Source organism: Dromiciops gliroides, chromosome 3 (assembly GCF_019393635.1).
Source record: "Dromiciops gliroides isolate mDroGli1 chromosome 3, mDroGli1.pri, whole genome shotgun sequence".
In the NCBI taxonomy this organism is placed as follows: Eukaryota; Metazoa; Chordata; class Mammalia; order Microbiotheria; family Microbiotheriidae; genus Dromiciops; species Dromiciops gliroides.
Genome location: NC_057863.1, coordinates 93,125,784 through 93,149,015, shown reverse-complemented (window position 1 = coordinate 93,149,015; position 23,232 = coordinate 93,125,784). Strand labels below are relative to the sequence as shown.

At 36.7% G+C, this 23,232-nt stretch overlaps 1 protein-coding gene across 4 annotated transcripts in view; it reads right to left on the bottom strand.

Annotated features, from left to right (window-relative positions):
* The window catches only part of ENOX1 (ecto-NOX disulfide-thiol exchanger 1), a 697,060-nt gene that overhangs the window by 437,798 nt on the left and 236,030 nt on the right, over positions 1–23,232 (bottom strand). For all 4 annotated transcript variants that reach the window (XM_043998993.1, XM_043998992.1, XM_043998994.1 and 1 more), the window contains one exon: positions 20,540–20,655. The gene's annotated coding sequence lies outside the window, so the exon portion shown is untranslated. The remainder of the gene's footprint in view (positions 1–20,539; positions 20,656–23,232) is intronic.

Genomic DNA, 23,232 nt, shown 5'->3' with positions numbered 1-23,232 from the left:
ATTCATGAGGGTGACAAAGCCACACAGAAATATTGTTCTATCCCCTTTCATTTCCATGCCCTTTAATCTCCCTGCTTTCCAACCCATTTGACTTTCATACCCAGAGAGGCACCATAAACAAGGGTGGCAGGACATGTTACTAGAAGCGGTCTCAGTTCACGCACCACTCACTCAGCCAAATATTGGCAAACATATACACATCTGGCCTGTTGGCAGGTCTCTGCAGAATTATGCTAATGCTAGGAGGGACTAAGGGGGAAGGGTGTTTGCATTTGGCCCATGATCATCCATAATCCAAATGCATGCAGCCTCTCAAATGTGGAAATACTGCAATATACAAACACAGAAGGAAACCCCAGGATTTAACTAACCACTGATTCACTGCTGTTCTGCCTTGTTCTCTTTACTCTTGTCTCTTGTTTTCACATACAAATTAGGTCCTTAATATGACTTTCTATTGATCAAACTCCTTAGAAACAGTATTGGAAATGCCATCAGCGCAACCCTACCTGTCCTTCTTTCCAAGTTACAAAGGTGAAATCTGAAATTCAGAGACATTCCAATCAGGTCTCTTGACCCCAAGTTCATCATCAATCAACAAGTATTTATTTAGCACCTAATAATTGCCACTTTGAAACAGAAATCATGGCACAAACAATAAAGAATTGGCCTCATCACCAGGTACTCAAGGTTCAAGTCTAACCTTTAATAGATATTGACTATGTGACATTGAGCAAATCACTTAACTTCTCAGTCACCTCTACGAAATACTAAGAGAGTAAACTGAAGTTTGCAATAGTAGAGAGAGCTCAAAAAGAAATAGTTTCACATAAGTCCATTAGAACATAGTACCTCTCATAGAACCCTGGGACCCGCAGTACACACATACCCATAGTACCTCATATCACCTAAGGATTATCTTCTGAGGATGAAATGTTGCATAAATACGCAAATGAAAACAAGTCATTTCTAACACTATCCCTTTAAGACTTATGGGTGCTTACCACACAAACTTTTCATGGTAGATAGTACATTTTTTATTATTATCCACATTTAACGGTTGAAAAAATTCATTTGGAACCTCTTGTTGTCGTTGCTACTGTTCAGTCATTTTCAGTCACGTTTGACTCTTCATGACTCCATCTGGGCTTCTCTTGGCAAAGATACAGAAGTGGTTTGCCATTTCCTTCTCCAGCTCATTTCACAGAGGAGGAAACTGAGGCAAACAGGATTAAATGACATGACTAGGAAGTGTCTGAGGCCAAATTGGCCTATTAATAATGAGATAGCTCATAATTTAAAGCACTTTCATATAACGACTTTAGAAGCATTATCATTTTCATTTTATAAAAACCCAGAGGTGAAGATAATTTGCCTAAGGTCCTGTGGTTTATTAAGTGGGAAATGCTAGGTGTTCATTTCCTTGTAATATAGATTGTTCACATCAGGAAAGAAGATAAGGGTTTAAAGAACTGAGGAGGATCAAAATGAGGTAAGAAAAAAAATTTATCAAAAATCGGGGTGTTAAAACTTGAAAGATCTGGAATTCTGAAAAGAAATCCCCAAAAGATAGACATTTCTGGGTTAGATATCCATCACCTTGAAAGAATCTGCCTTTTTTGACAACAAAGTAGTCCCTTTTAATAACATTTTAGTTAATCTAAAGTGACAGAGAGCACAGGCCCAACCACAATAAGTTCTCAAGATGCATTAACCTGACTTTAGATGACATAAACAACAAGAGCCAAGGAGAGGAGGACCCGATCCCTTCGGAAGAGACACTATAGAAGACTTTCATTATTCTCACCATCCCCTCCAGACACCCCTTGGACTATTCTTTGTGGGGAGCATTCCATGACAGCACATGCTCCATAAAACTTGCCAAAGTCACTCAAATCATAGAGAATCAGAATTCTCCAGCTCTATCTCTACTTATTCCTTAGCCTTACTTCCACATAAACAGTATGAAACTAAGAATTTGCAAGCAGACCTTTTCTTTAATTAAAAAAAGGCCTAAGCAGATTCCCAAGACCTATTTTCAATTGTAGCCATGCCTAGCTTTGTATCTTTTATATTTCAGCATCTTTATCACCATCACAGTTTAGGAATAAGAAAGCTGAGAGAAAACTTAGACTACTCAAGACTATAAATCATGAATACTTTCTCCAAGATGGGAATTCAGAAGTATTGGACTAGAAGAACACCAAGTTACATCACAAAACCAAGTGATGAGCAATTATCACTGCAAGGCTCATTCCTTAGCCTGCACAATGTAAATATACAAAACAAGGCAGCTTGTGGTACAGTGGTTACAACACTGGGCATGGAGTCAGGAAGACCTAAGTTTAAATCCAACCTCAGTGTGACTCTGGACAAGTCACTAAATCCCTGTCTACATCAGTTTCCCCACCTGTAAAAAGGGGATGATAATAGCACCCACCTCTCAGGATTGTTATGAAGAGCAAATGAGATAATATTTGAAACATGCTTTCCAAACTTAAAGCACTAATTAAGAAACCTAAGAAAGGTTATTAGTTATTACTTTTAATATTATCATAACAAATTAAAAATGAAAATAAAAAGATATGGTATAAAAAAGATGCAATGTGACCTATTTAAATGAGTTATTGATGCCCCAAATGAGAAAGGATAAAGGAATAGATATCAATTGTATGACTGATAGCATATTGCTTGCCTTCACAATGGGTAAGGAAGGGGCAGGGGGGAGGTGGAGAATATGAAACTCAAAAGAAATTTAAATGAATGTTAAATATATATATATTTTTTAAAAGAAGAGATAAAGACTAACAATATTTCCTAAGGACATGAGGGATAGCCACCAGAGAGTCCAAGTGGAAGATGCATCCCTAATAGATAAATAGTTCTTTCAGAGACTACTATTGGTAGATGACATTTTGCTTATTGAATTAAGTCCCAGAACACTGTAGATTTCCCCAAATGAGTCTTCCCTTACTAGATACACAGAGAAAACAAGTGTTTGGTGAATGCCTATTATCTAAACAGATATGTAGTGGGATGGGAAACAAATAGGTCTGGTCCATTGGTACATACACACACGAACACACACACACACACACACACACATATTCTAGACATTAAGGACTACAATAAAAATTAAATAATTAGCAAGAGGAATGCAGACAGACATTTTGGAAACTTCAAAAGACTTCTATTACCCCTAAATGTCTCCTTCAAACAAAGGCACATCTTCTTGCCATCAACGCTCATCCAATGATGGAGTAGGGCTACAACTAATAGATTCCCATACTCAAAGGGCAACATACAATGTAACTAAGAGAAGTAGCATAAAAAATATCACTATCAGAGAAATATAGGACTACAAAAGAAGGTAGCCTTGTTTTAGTCAGCACAGCAAGGAGTACCCATATCACCAAAAGCACATAGACATTTAAGAGCTAAAAAACATGTAGTGGAGAAAACCCTGAATTTAAAGAACCTGAGTTTAAATCCCAATTGTACTCATTATTAACCAGAGTAATTATGGGCAAGTCACTTCTATAAAGGCCTCAGTTTCCTCATCTTTAAAAGACAGGGAGTCCCTTCCAATGCTAAAGATCCTCTCCTCTATTGAGTGCTAGCAACATGCAAGATACTAGATCAACAAAGGGTCATACCACGTGGTCCCTTTGCCTTTGAAAAAGGTACCCTAGAAAGACAAATCATAAATATATGAATAAATGTTCATATAATATAGCCAACAATTGGGGGAAGGTATCACAAAGTTTGAGTCGGGTCCTAGAATTTAGTCAAGGGAAAGGAGATTACTAATTTCAGGAAGAACAAAAGCAAAGGCAGAGGCAATAGGAGGAATACTCCCAGTTGGAGGCTGAGACAAAACGAGGGGGTAAAGTTCATGAGGCAAGCAAAGAGCAGAATCATTTGTTTGGACTGGAGGATTCACATAGGGGAATAGTAAGAAATTACATTAGGGTGATATTCTAATTATATATTTGTGTTTTGAATAATTAAGCTTAAATTCTGGGCTTTTAATAGCCCTAATCCTGTTAACGTGTATAATTAAAATATTTGTGCACTACCTCAGTTTCTTTGTTTGCATAATTAAAAAGTTGAACTGATGATGATCTTTAAAGGTCTTTCAAACTTGTTGGATGCTCCCAATTAATAAATTAATTTTATTTTGTAACCATGAATTTATGAATAATTGTATCTATCCCCAAAGTTTATTTAAAAATCAGTCATTTCAACTTTGAAAGACTTGGGAAATCTTATTCACAAAATGGTCTACCATAATTCCAGAGAATCAATGATGAAGCATGCTGCCTATCTTCTGAGAGAAAAGTGATAGACTCAAAGTACGAAATGAAACATATGTTTTTTCTGGACATAGCCAATAAAGGAGTTTATTTCATTTGAATATGCATTTTTTTAACAGGGGGATTATTTTTCTTGCTTTTTCAATGGGAGGGATGCTAAGAAAGGAAGAAGGGAAGAAGAAAAGTTAGGTTTTCATTTGAAAATAAAATAAAATTTAATTTAAAAATAATAAGTTAGAAACTGAGCCAAGATATTGGAGTGGATGCAGGACCTCTCACCTGAACTCTGCCAATAATCCCCTCCGAACAATTTTGAAATAATATCGCAAATAGAATTCTAGAGCAACAGCACCAACAGCAGGTCAGGTGAAACAATTGTCCAGCCCAAGACAATTTAGGTGGTTGGCAGAAAAGGTTTGTCATGCTGGAATAGTGATTAGAGCCAGAATGCAGCACAGTCCACACTGTGGCAACACCAGCAGCAAGCCCTGGAAGGAGTTGCAACAACAGCAGTAGCAGAAGCAGCTTCCAGAGCTCTCAGCCCACAGACAGTAAGGACAAATGGTCAGAAAGAGATTAAAGGCGATCTTTTGCTGGCACTGGGTTCAGGACCCTGCTGCATTGCTCAAATGCAGTTCTGAATCACAGTTATAGGGAGAAGAAGTGTAGTTGCAGGGGAGCAGGGGTCCTAGTTACTGTACCAGGCCTAAAAGGAGCAATGTCATGTGTGACCACAGAGAAACAAGGGACTACCATGGTCACAGTTCTAGGGTGGAGAAGAGTAGCTGTGGTTGCTCACAAAGGAGTAAGGGCCCCATTATTAGTCCCAAGGCAGAAAGGATAACTAATTCTTATGGCACCAGGACAGCAGGGGACCTGGTCATTACCCAGGGACAAAAGGAACATTAGCACTTGTGGCTGCAAAGAACAAGGTAAAGTTGGGTAAATACCAGAATGCAGGCTGAGGGCAGTGACCATACCTCTTCTTAAATCGTAGCATCTTGAAAGCACTGAAAACTTAAAGGCCCCCAGAAGTATCTCTGAAACAGCAGCACAAAAAACCTGAAGCTTGGGACAGTGTCCCCTTCACCCCAGGAACAGAGCCCAAATTTAACAAGAAATAGGCTAGAACAATGAGCAAACAACAAAATAACAACCTGACCATAATAGTCACTAGTGTGACAGGTAAGATCAAGATACAAACTCAAAAGAAGACAGAGATGTCAAAATAGTTACAAGCAAAGCCTCAACTTAAAAATACAAATTGGAAAGAAGCCCAGAAAGGATTCCTACAAGAGTTTAAAAAGGATTTTAAAAATCAAATAAGAGAAGTAGAGGAAAAATTTGGAAAGGAAATGAGAATGATTCAAGAAAATTATGAAAAGCAAATCAACAGCTTGGTAAAATATGCACAAAAATAGTGAAGGAGACAACATCTTAAAAAACAGGATTGCCCACATTGTAAAGAGGCACAAAAAATCACTGAAGAGAACCCCTTAAAAAGTAGAATTGTCCAAATGGAAAAAATGGTACAAAAATTCACTAAAAACAACAACAACAACAAAAACAAATAACTCCTTAAAAAGTAGAATTGGCTAAATTGGGAAAAAAGTACAAAAGGTCATTAAAGAAAATAATTCCTTAAAAATTAGAATGGGGGGGCAGCTAGGTGGCACAGTGGATAAAGCACTGGCCTTGAATTTCAAATCCAACCTCAGACACTTGACACTTCCTAGCTGTGTGACCTGGGCAAGTCACTTAACCCTCATTGCCCTGCTACCCCGCCCCCCAAAAAATAGAACTGGACAAATGAAAACTAATGACCCCATGAGACATCAAGAAACAACAAAACAAAGCCAAGAATGGGGGGGAGGGGGAAAGTGAAGAAAATGTGAACCAACTCATTGGAAAAACAAATGATCAAGGAGAGGTCATTTGAGAATTATTGGACTACCAGAAAGCTGTGATTAAAAAAAGAGCCTAGACATATTTCAAGAAATTATCAAGCAAAAACTTCCTTGATGTTCTAGAATCAGAGAATAAAATAGATATTGAAAGAATGTACTGATCCCTTCCCAAAAGAGATCCCAAACTGAAAACTCCTAAAAATATTATAGCCAACTTCCAGAGCTTCCAGGTCAAGAAGAAAATATTGCAAGCAGCCAGAAAGACACAATTCAGATACCAGGGAGCCACATTCAGAATCACAAAAGATTTAACAGCTTCCACATTAAAAAATCAGAGGGCTTGTAATGTGATAGTCTGGAAAGGCAAAAGAGCCCATATTACAACCACAAATAACCTAGCCAGCAAAATTAAGTCTAATCCTTAGGAGTAAAAATATATACTTAATGAAATAGAGGACTTTCAAACATTTATGATGAAAAGACCAGAGATGAATAGAAAATTTGACTTTCAAATACAATACTCAAGAGAAGTAGTAAAAGGTAAATATCAAAGAGAAATCAAATGGGATTCAAAATGTTAAACTGTTTACATTCTAACATGGGAAGATGATACTTGTAACTCCTAAAGACTTGATAATTATTAGGGCAGTTGGGAGTAATCCTAGACAGAGGGCATGGGTATGAGTTGACTATGATGGGATTATTATTTTTTTAATTGAGAGAATGAGAAAAAGGAATGTGCTGGGACAAGGGGGAAAAGGAGAGTAAGACCAGGAAAATCTCTCTCACATAAAAGAGGTGTGCAAGGAAGTTTTAATAATGGAGGGGAAAGGGGAAGATGGGCAATGTTTGAACCTTACTCTCATGAGAATTGGTTCAGAGGGAATATCATTCTCAGATGAGTATAGAAATCCATCTTACCCACCAGGGAAGTAGGAATGGAAATGAATAAAAAAAATAAGCGGGAGGTGGCAAATAGAAGGGAGGGTAAATTAAGGAAGGCATTTATTAGAACTAAGACAGCCTTTTGAGGAAGGACAAAGGGGAGAGGGGAGAGAGCAAGAGCGAGAGCAAGAGCAAAAGCTAGAGAGAAAAAAAACAGGATAAAGGGAAATACACAGTTATCATTTCTATGAATATGAATGGGATGAAATCACCCATAAAATGGACACAGATAACAGATTGGATTAAAAGCCAGAATCCAAAAAGACGTTGTTTACAAAAAACACACTTGAGACAGAGAAATACATAGAGAGTAAAAATAAGGGGCTGGAAAAGTATCTATTTATGCTTTAGCTGAAGTAAAAAAAAAAAAAAACTAAGAAAAGAGGGATAGAAATCATGATATCAGACAAAACTAAAGCAAAAATAGATCTAAATTAACTATACCTTTCTAAAAGTTACCATAGACAAGTAATAGCAATACTAAACCTATATCCACCAAATAGCAAAGCATGCAAATTCTTAAAGAGTTAAATGAATTACAGGAGGAAATAGACAATAAAACTATACTAGTGAAGGACCTCAACTTTCCCCTCTCAGAACTATATAAATATAGTCATAAAATAAACAAGAAAGAAGTTAAGGAGGCAAATATAATTTTAGAAACGTTAGATAGGACAGACCTCTGGAGAAAACTGAATAGGAAGAGAAAGGAGTATACCTTTTTTCAGCTGTACATGACACCTTCAAACAACTGACCATGTATTAGGTCATAAAACATCACAACCAAATGAAGAAAAGAAAAAATAGTAAAGGCTTCTTTTTCAAACCATAATGCAATAAAAATTATATTCAATAAAGGGCTGTGGAAACAGATTAAAAATTAGTTAGAAACTAAAAAATCTAATCCTATAGTATGAGTGGGTCAAAGAACAAATCATAGGAGCAATAAATAATTTTATGAAAGAGAATGATGACAATGAGACAGCATGCCAAAATTTGTGGAATGCAGCCAAAGCAGTAGTTAGAAGAAAATTTATAACTAAATGTTTACATCAATAAAATAGAGAAAGGGCATGCAACTTTAAAAAAAAAACTTACAAAAAGAACAAATTTTAAATCCCTAATAAAACACCAAAGTGCAAATCCTAAAAATCAAAGAAGGGGTAAATAAATTTGAAAGAAAATAATGAATTAATAAATAAAACAAGGAGCTGGTTTTATGGGAAAAATAGGCAAACGATTGATTCATTTGATTTTTAAAAAGAAAGAAAATGAAATTATTGGCATCAACAATTAAAAAGGTGAATTTACCATTAATAAAGAGAAAATTAAAGAAATTATTAGAGGTGATTTTGTCCAATTATATGCCAACAAATCCAACAATCCAAGTGAAATTGATGAATATTTACTGAAATATAAATTCCCCAGAATAAGAGAAGAAGAAATAGAATAATTACATAATCCTATCTTAGAAAAAGAAATTGAACAAACCATCAATGAACTCCCTAAGAAAATAATGTCAGGACCTGATGGATTTACAACTAAATTCTACTAAACATTTAAAGAACACTTAATTCTAATATTATGCAAACTATTTGGGAAAATAGGCAAAGAAGAAGTCCTACCAAATTCCTTTTATGATTCAAATGTAATACTGATACCTAAACAAGAAAAAAGCAAAAACAGAGGGAAAAAAAAGGGGCAGCAAGATGGCACAGTGGATAAAGCACCAGCCCTGGATTCAGGAGGACCTGAGTTCAAATCTGGCCTCAGACACTTGACACTTACTAGCTGTAGGATCCTAGGCAAGTCACTTAATCCTCATTGCCCCACCAAAAAAAAAAAAAATGGAAAAAAACCTATAGGAAAACTATCAGCATAATTGACCATATCAATAACAAAAACAATAAAAATCATATAATTATCTCAAAAGATGCAGAAAAAACTTTTGACAAAACACAACTGTAATTTATATTAAAATATTAGAAAACAGAGGAATTAATGCTGTTTTCCTTAAAATGGTAAGTAATATCTATCTAAAACCATCAGCAAGTATTATCTATAACAGGGATAAACTGGAAACTTTCCCAATTAGTTTAGGGCTAAAGCAAGGATGCCCATTATCAACACTAATATTCAATATTTACTAGAAACTCTAGCTATAGCAATAAGAGAAAAGGAAATCGAAGGAATCAGAATAGGCAATTAGGAAACATAATTCTTTATATATGCTTAGAAAATCCTAGAGAATTGACTAAAAAACTAGTTGAAACTATTATCAACTTCAACAGGATATAAAATAAATTCACATAAATCATCAATATTCTATTACTGATAAATTCCAGCAGGAAGAGATAGAAAGAGAAAATTTAATAACTGCAGATAATATACAACATTGGGAGTCTACCTGCCAAGACAAACCCAGAAACTATATGAACACAATTACAAAACACTTTCCCCACAATAGGGTGGCTCTCAGATCCAAAGTTAGAATGGATCTTTGAAACCATCTACTCCAACCCCCCTCATTTTAGAGACTAGGAAACTAAGGCGTAGGTAAGTTATGTGATATGCCTATGGTCACACAAGTAATTTCAGGGGCAGAATTTGAACCCAAATCCTTTGCCTTCAGAGTTAGTTTCCTTTCCCCTGTACCTTGCTGTCTCCCATGAAAGAAACTATGGAAAATACAGATGGGTAAAGAGAAATATTTTGTTTGTTTCTTTTCTTATGGTTGGATGGAAGTTGTAGAAGACCAAAAAAAAAAAAAAGATAATGGAAAGGACTACCTTCTTCATGAAACTGTTTTAACCTTTATCTTAAGAAATGGATTATGAGAATGCTTATGGAGAAACTTTATTTGTTATCTTGAATGATCTAAATGCTGTGATACTGTGTTTAAAAGTGAATTCCTCTGCCGTTACGGTAAGGAATTGAGGCAATTTTGGTTACAATTTTATTGATTTTATTGTTAATAAATTATGTATTCAATAACTTTAATGCAGCATTTAGTAAATCCTAGGAGACTGAAAGATATAATAGAGAGATCTGAGTAACTATTATTACAGATGAAGGTTCCTCCAATTTGTGAAACAATTTTTTATTGAATTCTTAGGAGCTTTAAACTCCATTACTTAATAGAATAATAAGTTGTAACTTTATTAGTAATGAGAAAATATATAAACATATGCCTGAGCTCAAGATGATGGAATTAACTATGAGAATAAATCATGTAGTAGCCTGAGTAGTTACCTATAAGTGATCGTGGTCTATTCAGACATTTGAACCATTGCTATATTAGTGTGCTAAGAAGGTGTCAGGGAAAGCTTTGGAAAATCCCAGAATGAAATTAGGTGACTCTCAATGTAGTGCCATATTTCTCTTTAGGTAGTAACTTTCATAGCAAAGCATATCACCAGCAATTCCCACTGGACCACCTACTCCATACTCCAGCCATATTTAGATCCTTTATTATTTGCCTTCCTCCTTTATCCCTTTAATAGAGCTCCTATCCCCATTCTTTTCATGCTTCTCATTCTCTACCTCTGAAATCCTCATCCCCCAAATATGAAAGCCCTCTTCCTCGTAGCTCCTATATTAGTCCACACCAATCATCAGTGGCTAGGAACAAGAGGAGTCTTTCACCATAGTGCTTGGGGCTCTGTAGGAGAAGATATATTCCCATCATCCTTAAAACTCAATACACTTTTTCATGAGAATACTGTTAAAGGTGGTAGTAAATAAATTTATATACATTATGGATATCTAAAACAATATTAGACAGGGTAGAAACAGAAAAGTGGCTGAGAATGAGTACACACATGTACACACAGACACACACCCACAAGAAAGGAAAAAAAGAAGCAAGGATTATAATTGCATTTGGAAGATATCCATAGAAAAGTAACTACTCACCATTAGTCCTTTTGCTTCCTGGTTCTAAGTTAATTCTCCATCTATTTGTACCAAATAGACACCAAAGCACCATAGCATTATAAATGCTAAAGCCCCATTTTGTTTCTCTCTCATTCACCTGTGTTCCCAGGTTCTAAACAGCAGCATTTTGAGATCAAGTTAATAAGCTTTCCCCTTATTCCACAAAATGACAAGGTATGAAAACATTAAAGGGTTCAAAGGGGTTTAGATAAATGCATAGATGACAGAAGTCAAGGTGGGCATGAGTTCTTTTCTTTTTCTTCTAAAATGTTTGTTTGCAATATTTTAGAGCAGCAGCAAACAGCAATTTTGAAATAATTTATTTCAAATCACCTTAGGAACAAAGAAAGACAAGAAGAAACAATTATGTTACAATGCAGAATAGTTAGCTAGCCATTCTGGAGTAAAATGCAGAACAAGAGGAAACATCAGTTTGACTTCGTCCTTGACCTCTGAGGATGGAGTTGCACCTGTCCACTGCTGAAAAGATAGGAGTGGGTGGGGGGAGTGGAATAACAAGAGGGGTGCTTTATAATGATGTCAGGGGGAAAGAGAAGGAATCCCTCAGGAAGTTTCTCTTCCCTTTCTTCTTGACTTTAGTTTCAACATTTTGAAGCATTCAGGATAAGGGTAGATATATGAATTCTGATTTTTGCGTAGGCTCAGGCAACTGTATGTCAATTACTCTTCAACTTAGAACGTTCTAATTCATAAGAATTAAAGAAACAACGTCAACAGCCACAATAGCATACACACATAAAAAAAAACATGCCCTAGATATGATTGTGAAGGAAAAGTGGGATCTTCCAAAATTAATTTTTCATCTTTAAGTGTGACATCACAGAAGGTGGAAAATGATGGCAGCAAGGCTATAAACTGTTGAAGACAGAATTATCAGGCTGAATGGACCATGAGTTTGACAGAATATGACAATTCATATGTTCAAAATATTCTTATTATAGGGCATATGGTATTTGGTATTTTGATTCTTATTATGGGGTATAGGAGAAGGATATCTGATCCCTTCCCTATAATTCCAGAAATTATAGGGAGAAATGTGATTTCTTCAATACTTGGGACCTACGTTTTAAAATAAAAATAAGCACAGCAAGCTGCCCTCTAAAAAACAAAGAGATGGACAAGCAAGATGATTTTCCATCCAAGATATTAAATTGTTTACTCACAAAAATGAAGCCCAGCCTGTGGCAGTTACTGATTGGTCTCTCACAGAAGTTTTCTGAACTGACTTGAACAGATGGAGGAACTGTACAGCTAAAATGTGATGGATATATTTAGCTCCCAAAAGCCTGGAGTAAAACCAGAATGAGGATCAGGAGATCAAATCCTTAACAGTAAAGGCAAAAGCACATTTTTTTCCAATAGAATTGAATATAAAAGAGTTTATTCCGAAATATACTTTGGTGTAACTTGACCTTCAAGTGATTCTTTCCCCCCTTTCAGCACTGATTTTTAAATCTGACATTTTTTTTAAACTTTCTCTTTCTTCAACAACGACATGAACTTTTGGCTAATGGAGTATTATTGTTCCCAAAATGATCAACGTTCTATAACAGTTTTACATTTGGAATCTGCTCTACAATGGGCAGGCAAGATACTATCCTATCAGTCAACTACTGCCAGACCAAGAAAGCAGCCATTTCTTCATGATAGACTGAAAAAGGGATTTTTCTTTTTCTTTTTTTTTCAGGGCAAGGAAGGTTAAGTGACTTGCCCAGGTTCACACAGCTAGTAAGTGTCAAGTGTCTGAAGCCAAATTTGAACTCAGGTTCTCCTGAATCCAGGGCTAGTGCTTTATCCACTGCGTCCCCTAGCTGCCCCCCAAGGATTTTTCATACCTTATAAACTTAGGGAGATACGATCTGAAAATTAATCCCTTCCTGAGAACTCCGACTCCAGGGGATGCCACTCTTCTCCCTACCAGCAAGTCCCTGACCTTTGTTCATTTGATATTCCAACATCATTGCTTTAGCTCACTAAGACTTAAATACTGGGAAGGGCAGAAGTATTTTTCTTCTCTCCTTTCTCTGCTATTCAAAAATAGCATATGACCCTTCTTCAAAGAATAATATACTAAAGGAAGAAAACTTAAACTAACCAAATATTCAAATGTTTCTGTGATGTCATCAATGTGGAGAATGATACAGATCACAATCCATCCATGCTTTTCCTATCCTGTGCCACTCTTATTCATGTCCTACCCTAACTCTGTGTGTGTGTGTGTTGGGGATAGAAGCAACTGCCTCACTTTATCCTGATGTTAAAAGGAGTTCATGAGTTTTCCATTGAGTATCTCTCACTCTCACTATGTGACCAATCCATCTCATGTTGAACTTAACCATTTTTCAAATGGCATACTCAACTCTAGTTTTTCCTCAGGATTACTTATTTACTGTATTGCCATAACCAAACACCCAACATATGCTTACTTAGGCTAGCCATAACATATACCAACTTAGGCTTCTGAGTGATAATCATTTTTACTTTTTTGAAAATTATAAGGGACGTGGCTCATAGATATACATTACCAACTACAGAATGATGTTATTTAAAACATTTTATTTCTGGAAGAAATTTGAGGTCTATTAAAAAATAATATTTGTAATTCCCTGTCCCCACAAAAAAAAAAGTTGAGGCCACTCACATCCTCCTATTTAATTCTGGACCTCACTCATTGTCTATTTGCTCTGACTATTCAAGACATAACTGCTGATAGTTGAGTTCTAGACATTATTCCTATAACAACACATAATATAGTCTGATCAATAGGCATTTTCCATTCTACAGGGTTGGTAAAAAACCAACCTCATTTGAGTGATTATAGATCTTTTCCAGGTGACTCTGCCATGTTCCAGGACTTGGAACAATCTATAAAATGTCGTCCTCAAATAGGAACACCTGGATCACAGTATCATCCCACAAAGAAGACCTTTTCATCTTGGAATCCATGCCATGTCCTCACTATGACAGGGATGAACATGTTTGGCAAGCATGTATCACTCTGTTCTATCCTTCATTTAATCTTAATGATTAGAGTGCAATCAAACATGATTCTCTTCATTTTTATATGTTTCCAATAACTTTAAACATTTTGACCTATGCATGGGAGATGCTTTGCTGAAGAAATACCTCATGGCAGCATTTTGCTCTAAAAAAATAATTTTTTTAAAATATAACAAATATAATATAAAGAATACAACAAAATAAACAGAATAGAATCTTACATTCTCTAAATGTTTTAGCCTCTTGTGTGTCATAAAATGTGTTCTACTGTAAAATATAACTTGTCTAAGTCAACTTGTTCCCTACTGCCATAAAATATTGCATCAATGTTGAAAGCAGGTTCACAGGTTGAGAGTTGTTTACATTATCTCAGCGATCTCTTTTTTCTTATTAAACAGCTCTGAGATCATTTCCATGCTGTAAACATTTCCCTCTCCTTCTTATACATTGTGAATCAACTCCTCAATACCTTCACAATTGTGTTACCTCCAGGATGGATCTGCTCTATGTACACGTTCGTCTAATTCATTTCAATTTTCCTGTATTTGTTCTCTTCGGTGCCATTTCCTCTACAAGGACATTTGCAACTGAGATGTTAGAGTCTAGCTGTATGATAACTCTAGTATTCTTGATAATAGAAAAAAATTATAAAAGTATTTCCAGATCTTCAATTTTGTTTTGTTCATTGTTCTTCCATTTTGATTTATAAATCTCCTTAGAATAATTTTGCCTCACTACTATCTCATTAAGCTTTCTTTAAACCAGTTGTGCCATTTGTTTCATTAGGTTTTATGAGGCAATACTGACTGTTCATAATCTTCTACCATCTTTTCCCACAAGGTTTTACAGATTAGTTTATGCATATAGCCCTACATGGGGTCACATAACTGAATGTGGGGGTAGCAAAAATTGGCAACAGTAAAGTGTTATGTATACCTATTTTATATACCTATATACCCGGGGTCATGTAAAAATTTCTTGGGCAAAATTAGGTCACAAGTGGAAAAAGTTTAAGAAGCCCTGCTCTAAACTAGTGTTGCCCTTGATTGACATGAATCCCTGCTTGAAAATTCAACTGTTTGCTATCACGCTTTTGACCCACTTGTTATGGCAAATAAATTTACATCAGTTAAACATGTATATGAAATTTTTGTGATGTCTATGTCCTTTCTTGTATCTACATCCCACATATCATTGTCAATAACTCATTTAAACAGATCACAATGCAATTGTCTTGAATGCATTGTACTCATTTTGATCCCTACCTTAGCTTTTGGTGCTCTAAATATGAGATCCTTATATAATTACCCATAATTGGATACTGAAGGAAATGAATCATATCAATTTTGATATTTTTCATATAAATGAAGTAAAACTTAAGAAAAAGGAAGTTAAATAAAAAGAGAGCTCGCAGGCACTCCTTAGAGAGACAAACAGAGGATTGCCATAGCTGCTTTTATCATTCACCTAAACACGGCATGAAGAAAGAAATATAGGCAGAGATTTGCACCAAGATGTCATGAATATTTTCTTCAAGAAAAGAACCCCAAGATACTCTACCAGGCAAAACGCTATTTTAACAGAAAACAACTCCATACTCATACCGCATGGAGTCCAAGATAAGAAGGAATTCCCTATGGGATGATACTCTGGTCCAGATGTTCTAGCTTGAGCATGAAATTATGTAGGTTATTTCAGATAACTCCATACTGATTCAGAAAATCATTCCTGAATCAGCTGTCTGTGTCCAATCAGCCCTCCAACTTGTTATAACCAGGATAAATAGAATAACAATTAGAGGATAAGTTGGCAAGCTTACATGGATGCTTTAGAGCACATACTGGTCATACACACCAACAAATAGCAAACAGGCTTCACCCTGGGTCTTTCCTTTCTTTCATTACTAGGGTATCCTCTTTTTGCAGGTCTTGTCTTCCACTGTTTTATCATTTCCTCTTCTCTAGTTGGTGGATTTTGTTCATCTTGGCTTTCAGGTATTTACTTATCACACTCTCAGGTCAAAATACAAGAAACCAAGGTCTTAGGGTAGAATTCTTTCTCTTAAGTTTCACAACCCTTACACATACACACACACACACACACACACACACACACACACACACACACACATACCCTCCTCTTATAAGTTTTGGAGCTGTGCCTCCTTCTTGAGCCATGGATCAAAAAAATCCCTAGATCTCTCCCTTGGCTCTTACATGAGGAAGACCTCTCACTCTGGTCTAAGTTTTCTCTCTCAGGCTTTAAGTTCCGTCTCTTTAGCCTTCTTTCTGGAAATCTCTATGCTATGCACCTAGTTCTTTTCTCTATTTTTTTTTTAACCTCTTCTCTCAATTCCTGGCTGATCTGCCTCCAAAAAATTACCCTTAGTCATAAGCCAGTGGCAAGATTTGTGATTGATAGCTATGCTGCATCCTCAAACAACTGCTCAAGATGAACACCAGACCCTGAAGCCCATGAATAGAGGTCCCCATAGCTCCCTCTCTGAGCTTAGTTTTCCCACATACTGAAGTTCTTTCCCAGAATGTCTCTCTGATCTAGTACTGACCCTATACTCTTTGATGATATGCCCCTAGACCGCCTCACATTGGCTAAGCTGAAAGAACAGACTTTCTGAAGTCACTGGCCTCACAGTCCTGCTTTGTTTGTTTGTTTTTTGTTTTGCGGGGCAATAAGGGTTAAGTGACTTGCCCAGGGTCACACAGCTAGTAAGTGTTAAGTGTCTGAGGCTGGATTTGAACTCAGGTCCTCCTGAATCCAGGGCCAATGCTTTATCCACTGCACCATCTAGCTGCCCCACAATCCTGCTTTAACCATACTGGTTCCACACTTCTCATTTCTCTTAGTAGAGTGATTATGATCTATGCTTCCTGCCTTCCCAGGGAAGCAGTATAGTCAAATAGAAGTTTACAACAAAAATCTCTTGAACAGAGAATATGCATATATAGAATATTCCCTTCCTCTATTCAAAGTAGGACTAGACACTAGATCTTTAAAACTCTAAAAAGTAATTGAATAATAATCACAATTATCCTGATTTTAAAGGGAGGATATTGAGGTACAATGCCTTGCACAGAATAAGTGGTTAAAAAGATGTTTGTTGAATTCAGTTGAAGCATCTTGCAAAGATACAATTCAACTAACAGCCCCACGAGTAACTGCACCTTGCTTCTTTCCCATAGACAAAAAGGTATAAAAAAGAGAATTTGCAAAAAAATAAAAAACAGATTTGTAAATCAGATAACATAATGCAGGGATTAATTATGCATCTTTAAATATCTTTGACTCTTCCTAACCTAAGAACACAGAGCTTGGTATTTCTTGAATTTCAAATGTGCCTATTCCCAATTTCTTGTTTACAGTGAATTTTAATAGCAAAATTTCTCGATGTGTGAATTCTGGCCATTGTACATGCAGCTTCTAATGAGACTATAGTATGCTTTGGCTGTAAAGCTTTGTGACATTTAAGAGAGTTTACCTTATGTATCTAAAAAACAGAAACTGCTTCCTAAGCAGTAAAAAAAAATGCTGATTGGATATACTTCCAGAATATACTAAGAAAAATTCCCAAGTGATATATCTTTTTTTGTAATGGAATAACACCCTTCTCAGTTCTTTGATGAGCTATTGTTTATAAACTTGGGTCAAATTAAATTATACTTAATTTAAGTGGATTTACAATATTTTGATGAAAGCTGTCAAATAGCATACTTTTCCTCAGAGGAAGTAATCCTAAAATCTTTTTTTTCCCTTTGATGCCTGTGAAATCTCACAAAGCAATCAAGGTCGGACAACCGCTAATGTGAAAATTCCTTTGTTTAGCATATAAAGTCTTTTTTCAATCTATCCCTAACCCACTTTTGAGCCTCATTAGACATTACTCCCTTCCATGCATACCACAGTTCACCCAAACTGATCTTCTTACTATTCCTCTCATATATGATACTCAACCTCCCATATGTAAGCCATGGAAGTGGCCCTGAGTCTGAAATACAGTCCTTCCTCATCTCCTTATCCCTCAATCTTTAGTTTTCTTCAAGGTTTACCTCAAGCAAGAACAATCTTCTGCAAGAAGACTATCTAAGTGCCCCCACTCATAGTGTCTTCCTTCCAAAATCACTCTGTATTCATTTTGTGTATGTGTTTATATACATACACACATATGTGTATATATATACACACATATATATGTATATATATAAATATATTTGTGGGTGTATACATACACATATATATGTGTATCAATATAGGTATACACATACATATATATTTATATGTATGTATGTGTGTGTGTGTGCGTGTGTGTGTGTGTGTGTGTGTAGAGATAGAGATAGAGATAGAGACAGAAACAAGGATAGAGATACAGTCTACCCCTGTAAGGATGCAGTGGTCAATTAATAAATACACTTGACTGAAGAAGGAAATGACTCAAGAAACCTTGCTTATTAATGACAAAACAGTCACTATACTTTTGGTATGTATTCATTAGAGACACAGATAAAAGCACTGATGGTATACTTGTCAAACCTGCAGATGACACAAAGTTAGGAGTGCTAGATAACACAGTGAATGACACAATTAGAATCCTAAAGAATCTGGATAAGCAGGAGCATTAGACTGAACTCTAATAAGATAAAATGCATTATGGATAAACCAACCTTACAACTAGAAGATGGTGAAGTCTTGGACAGACAATAGCTGTTGTATCAAATATCTGGGAATTTGGGTGAACTACAAACTCAATATAAGTTAGCATTGTGATGTAGAAGCTAGAAAATTTAATGCAAATTTGGGCTGCATTAAATGGGGCACAGAATACAGGAATAAGGAAGTGATAGTCCCATTGTATCCTGCCTTCATAAAAACTTCACCTGGAGTAATTTTTTTTAGTTTCATGTACAGCAGATTAAGAAGGACATTGAGGGGCATCTAGGTGGTGCAAGTAGATAGAGCACTGGCTCTGGATTCAAGAGGACCTGAGTTCAAATCCAGCCTCAGACACTTGACACTAGCTGTGTGACCCTGGGCAAATCACTTAACCCCAATTGCCTCACCAAAATAAAAAAAGGACATTGTGGGGCTTAAGAGTGCCCAGAAGAGAGTAGCTACAATGGTGAAAGGCCTATAGTCCATGACATGATGATTGGTTGAAGAAATTAAATAACTTTAGCTTGGCAAAGGGAAGAAGCCAAGGTGATCTATGACTGGCTATCATATGGAGGAGAAATTAAGCTGTGTTTAGTCCTAGAGGGCAGGACCAAGCGCAGTGCATAGAAATTGCAAAAAAGCATATTTAAGCCTGATATCAGATGCAATTTTTTAAAAAGATATTTATTTGTTTGGGTTTTTTGTTTGTTTGTTTGTTTGTTTTTTGGCAGGGCAATGAGGGTTAAGTGACTTGCCCAGGGTCAGACATCTAGTAAGTGTCAAGCGTCTAAGGCAGAATTTGAACTCAGGTCCTCCAGAATCCAGGGCCAGTGCTTTATCTATTGCACCACCTAGCTGCCCCACCCAGACTCCTTCAAGAAGATGCAGTTTTCCTCTCCTTGGAGATCTTCAAGCAGGGGCTGGAGGATCACGTATGGAATATGTCATAGCAGGAATTCCTCCTCTCTATGGTTTCAACTAGAAGGTCACCAAAGTCCCTTCCCATGCTAATGTGTTGTGATTCTGGCACCTGCATATATCTTCTTTTTTTTTTAATTTTTTTTTTACCTGCATATATCTTAAAGGCCTTGGACAGCTTGACAGCATGACTCAATAGAATATCCCCCCACTCTCTAACACCACCAGTATCACCACTATGTCAGGACACACACAGAGACATGAACAAACGCATGGAAGATGCCATCAAGGAATAAAAACAGTCCCTTTCAGTAAAACAAATCTAATACAATGAAATTTTTTCTCCATCTCTGTCCCTCTTTCCTTCCTCTAACGTCTGCCTGTCCCCTCTCCCTCTTCCAACCTCTCCCATCCTCGAGGACAAATATCTGTGCAACTGTGGTAAAATAGCATAGTCTTTATATAAGAGGTAAGTAGGGGGCAGCTAGGTGGCGCAGTGGATAAAGCACTGGCCCTGGATTCAGGAGTTCCTGAGTTCAAATCCGGCCTCAGACACTTGACACTTACTAGCTGTGTGACCCTGGGCAAGTCACTTAACCCCCATTGCCCCGCAAAACAAAAATAAAAACAAACAAACAAAACAAAACAAACAAAAACAAAAGAGGTAAGTAGTTCTATTTTCCACAATATTTAAAGTGCTGGTTGTGGGTGGCCTACAGAATGAGCACGAAGCCCCACCCAGTGAAATACAATCAGCTGCTTCCTTTCCACACAGCCCAATGGCCCTGCCTTGGTTATTGCTGTAACTGCAGCTTAGGACAAATGGCATACCTTCAGAAACACCCAATGTGTGACTTCAGTTCTTGGACTTTGGCCAGTGAAGAATGGTCCCGAGCAGCTACTTCAGTATGCTTTGACAAGGAGATCACAGACTGCCTTGGCCATTCCTGTGGCAAATGAAAAGGAAAATAAATATACAGCTATACTAAGAGTAGGAATTTCTTTGTGCTTATACATGTATGGCTCTCAATTCCATAAGTTTCACCTAGAAGAATCTTACAGTCTTATTTTATAGGCAGCAAAGTGACACAGTGGATACAGCATCCTGACCAGAAGTCAGAAAGACCTGAGTTCTAATATGGCCTCAGACACTTACTAAGTGACCCTGGACAGGCAAATCATTTAACATCTATCTGCCTCAGTTTCCTCATCTCTAAAACTGAGATGAGAGCATCTATCTCTCAGGGCTTTTGTGATGACCAAATGAGATGATTTTGTAAAGCACTTTGCAAACCTTAAATTTAAATATAAATTTAAGTTGCTACTATCATCATCGCCTTTAATCTGCCTCATCTTCTCAGGGGATTTATAATGGAATAAGCTGCTTTCATTTAGTTATATCTAACTCTTCATGACCTCTTATGGGGTTTTCTTGGCAAGGATACTAGAGCACCTTGCCATTTCTTTCTCCAGCTCATTTTACAGATAAGGAAACTGAGGCAAGAGGGGATTGAGCTACTTGCCCAGAGTCACCTAGCCAGTGTCTGAGGCCAGATTTGAACTCAAGAAGATGAGTCTTCCTGACTCTAGGCCCAGTGCTCTATTGTCTGTGCCACCTAGCTGCCCCAGTGGAATATATAAGAAAGGGTTGATATAGGAGTTCTGGAAATTAGGGGGCACATTAATGCGTTGATAGTGAAAGCATGAATTGGTCCAACCAGTTGGAAAGCAATCTGAAATTATATACAAAGAGTTACTGAAATGTCTCAGGAATTCCACTTTTAGGCATATCCCAAGCAGATCAGTGACAAAAAGAAAGTTCCCAAAATATTTATAACAATATTTTTGAAGCAGTAAAAATATTGAAAAAAAAGGTGTCTAATAACTGGGGAATAATTAAATAAATGGTGGTATCTGAATGTAATACAATAATACTGTACTATAAGAAATGATGAGTGTAATGAATAAAGAGAAGACTTGTATAAACTGATGCTAAGTGAAGTTAGGAAAACCAGGAAGACAAAAAGCATGACTACTAAAAAAAAAAAATTTTTTTAAAGAAGCACCACTGGGGGCAGCTAGGTGGCGCAGTGGATAGAGCACCAGCCCTGGAGTCAGGAGGACCTGAGTTCAAATCTGACCTCAGACACTTGACACTTACTAGCTGTGTGACCCTGGGCAAGTCACTTAACCCCAATTGCCTCACTAAAAAAAAAAAAAATTAAAAAAAAAAAAAGAAGCACGACTACTATAACAGTGTAAATGGAAAAAAAATGCTAACCAACAAAACAATGAAAACTGAATGTTGACAAATTAAAATGACTAAGCTTGGCTTTAAAAGAGATATGAAAAGATATCTTCTACCACTTCTTTATAGAGGTAGGAGATTATGGACGTGGATCATCACCTATAGCAACAGATTTTTTTCAGTAACTTGATTAGTTTTGCTGAACTTCTTTTCCCTTCTTTTTTATTCTTTATTATAAGGGATGGTTCCCTGGAAGGTAGATGGAGGAAGGTTACTTCAGGAAATAAAAGTGATATAAAAATGAAAGGCAACAATAAAATTTTATTTTTTCAAAAGTGAGACAATATCCACAATGTATCTTACCTCTATATTTTTTCTATTCTATTCTCAGTAACACTTTTACTCAGATGTCCCCTAATTCCAAGGTTGGGTTGTCTTGGGTCCCTTGTACTCAAGCTCCTTTCCTGGACTAACAGATTCAGTGTTAACATTGGTACCATCACCATCACCATCACCATGACATCACTGTCTTAGTATCAGAGGGTTCAGAACTATATTAACTTCCAGATGAAGAAACTCTCAGGCAAGGAAACTGTTTGACACCTTCCCTACAACTTACAGTAACAGAAAATTGTCTATGTCACTGCAAGGTGATTACATCCAGAATGTATTAAAGGCAGAATTTGAACCCAGGTCTATGTCTTTTATAAATCCACCATGTCACACTACCTCTTAAGTATATGACTACCTATAATTTCCCATGGACGATAGCATCCTTTAAATTCCACTGGCTTCATGGTTTTCAACAGTCCTTTCCCCCAAAGATTTTTTTTGTCCATGAAGAGTCAAATAAGGGATAAGCAGGCCTGACCGCTTATTAATCTTCAAGGGAGAAAAACAAGTATCAAAAAAGTCACTGATAAACAAATGTCGTCACAAATCGTTTGGATGACTGAAGACATGAATACATTTTACTGGACTGAAAGACAGCAGAATGTGGTTTTGTTGTCCTGCCCTTGCCAACATTCCAAGCATCTTGAGTACTTCCCAATGTTGAGCTCAATAAGGACTCCCCCAAAAAACAAAGATGCCGAGGACTTTAGGGACTAAAGAATAGAGGGTAACATTGTTGCTATTAAAAAAAATCAGCATCAGGGCAGCTAGATGGCGCAGTGGATAGAGCACCAGCCCTGGAGTCAGGAGTACCTGAGTTCAAATCCGGCCTCAGACACTTAACACTTACTAGCTGTGTGACCCTGGGCAAGTCACTTAACCC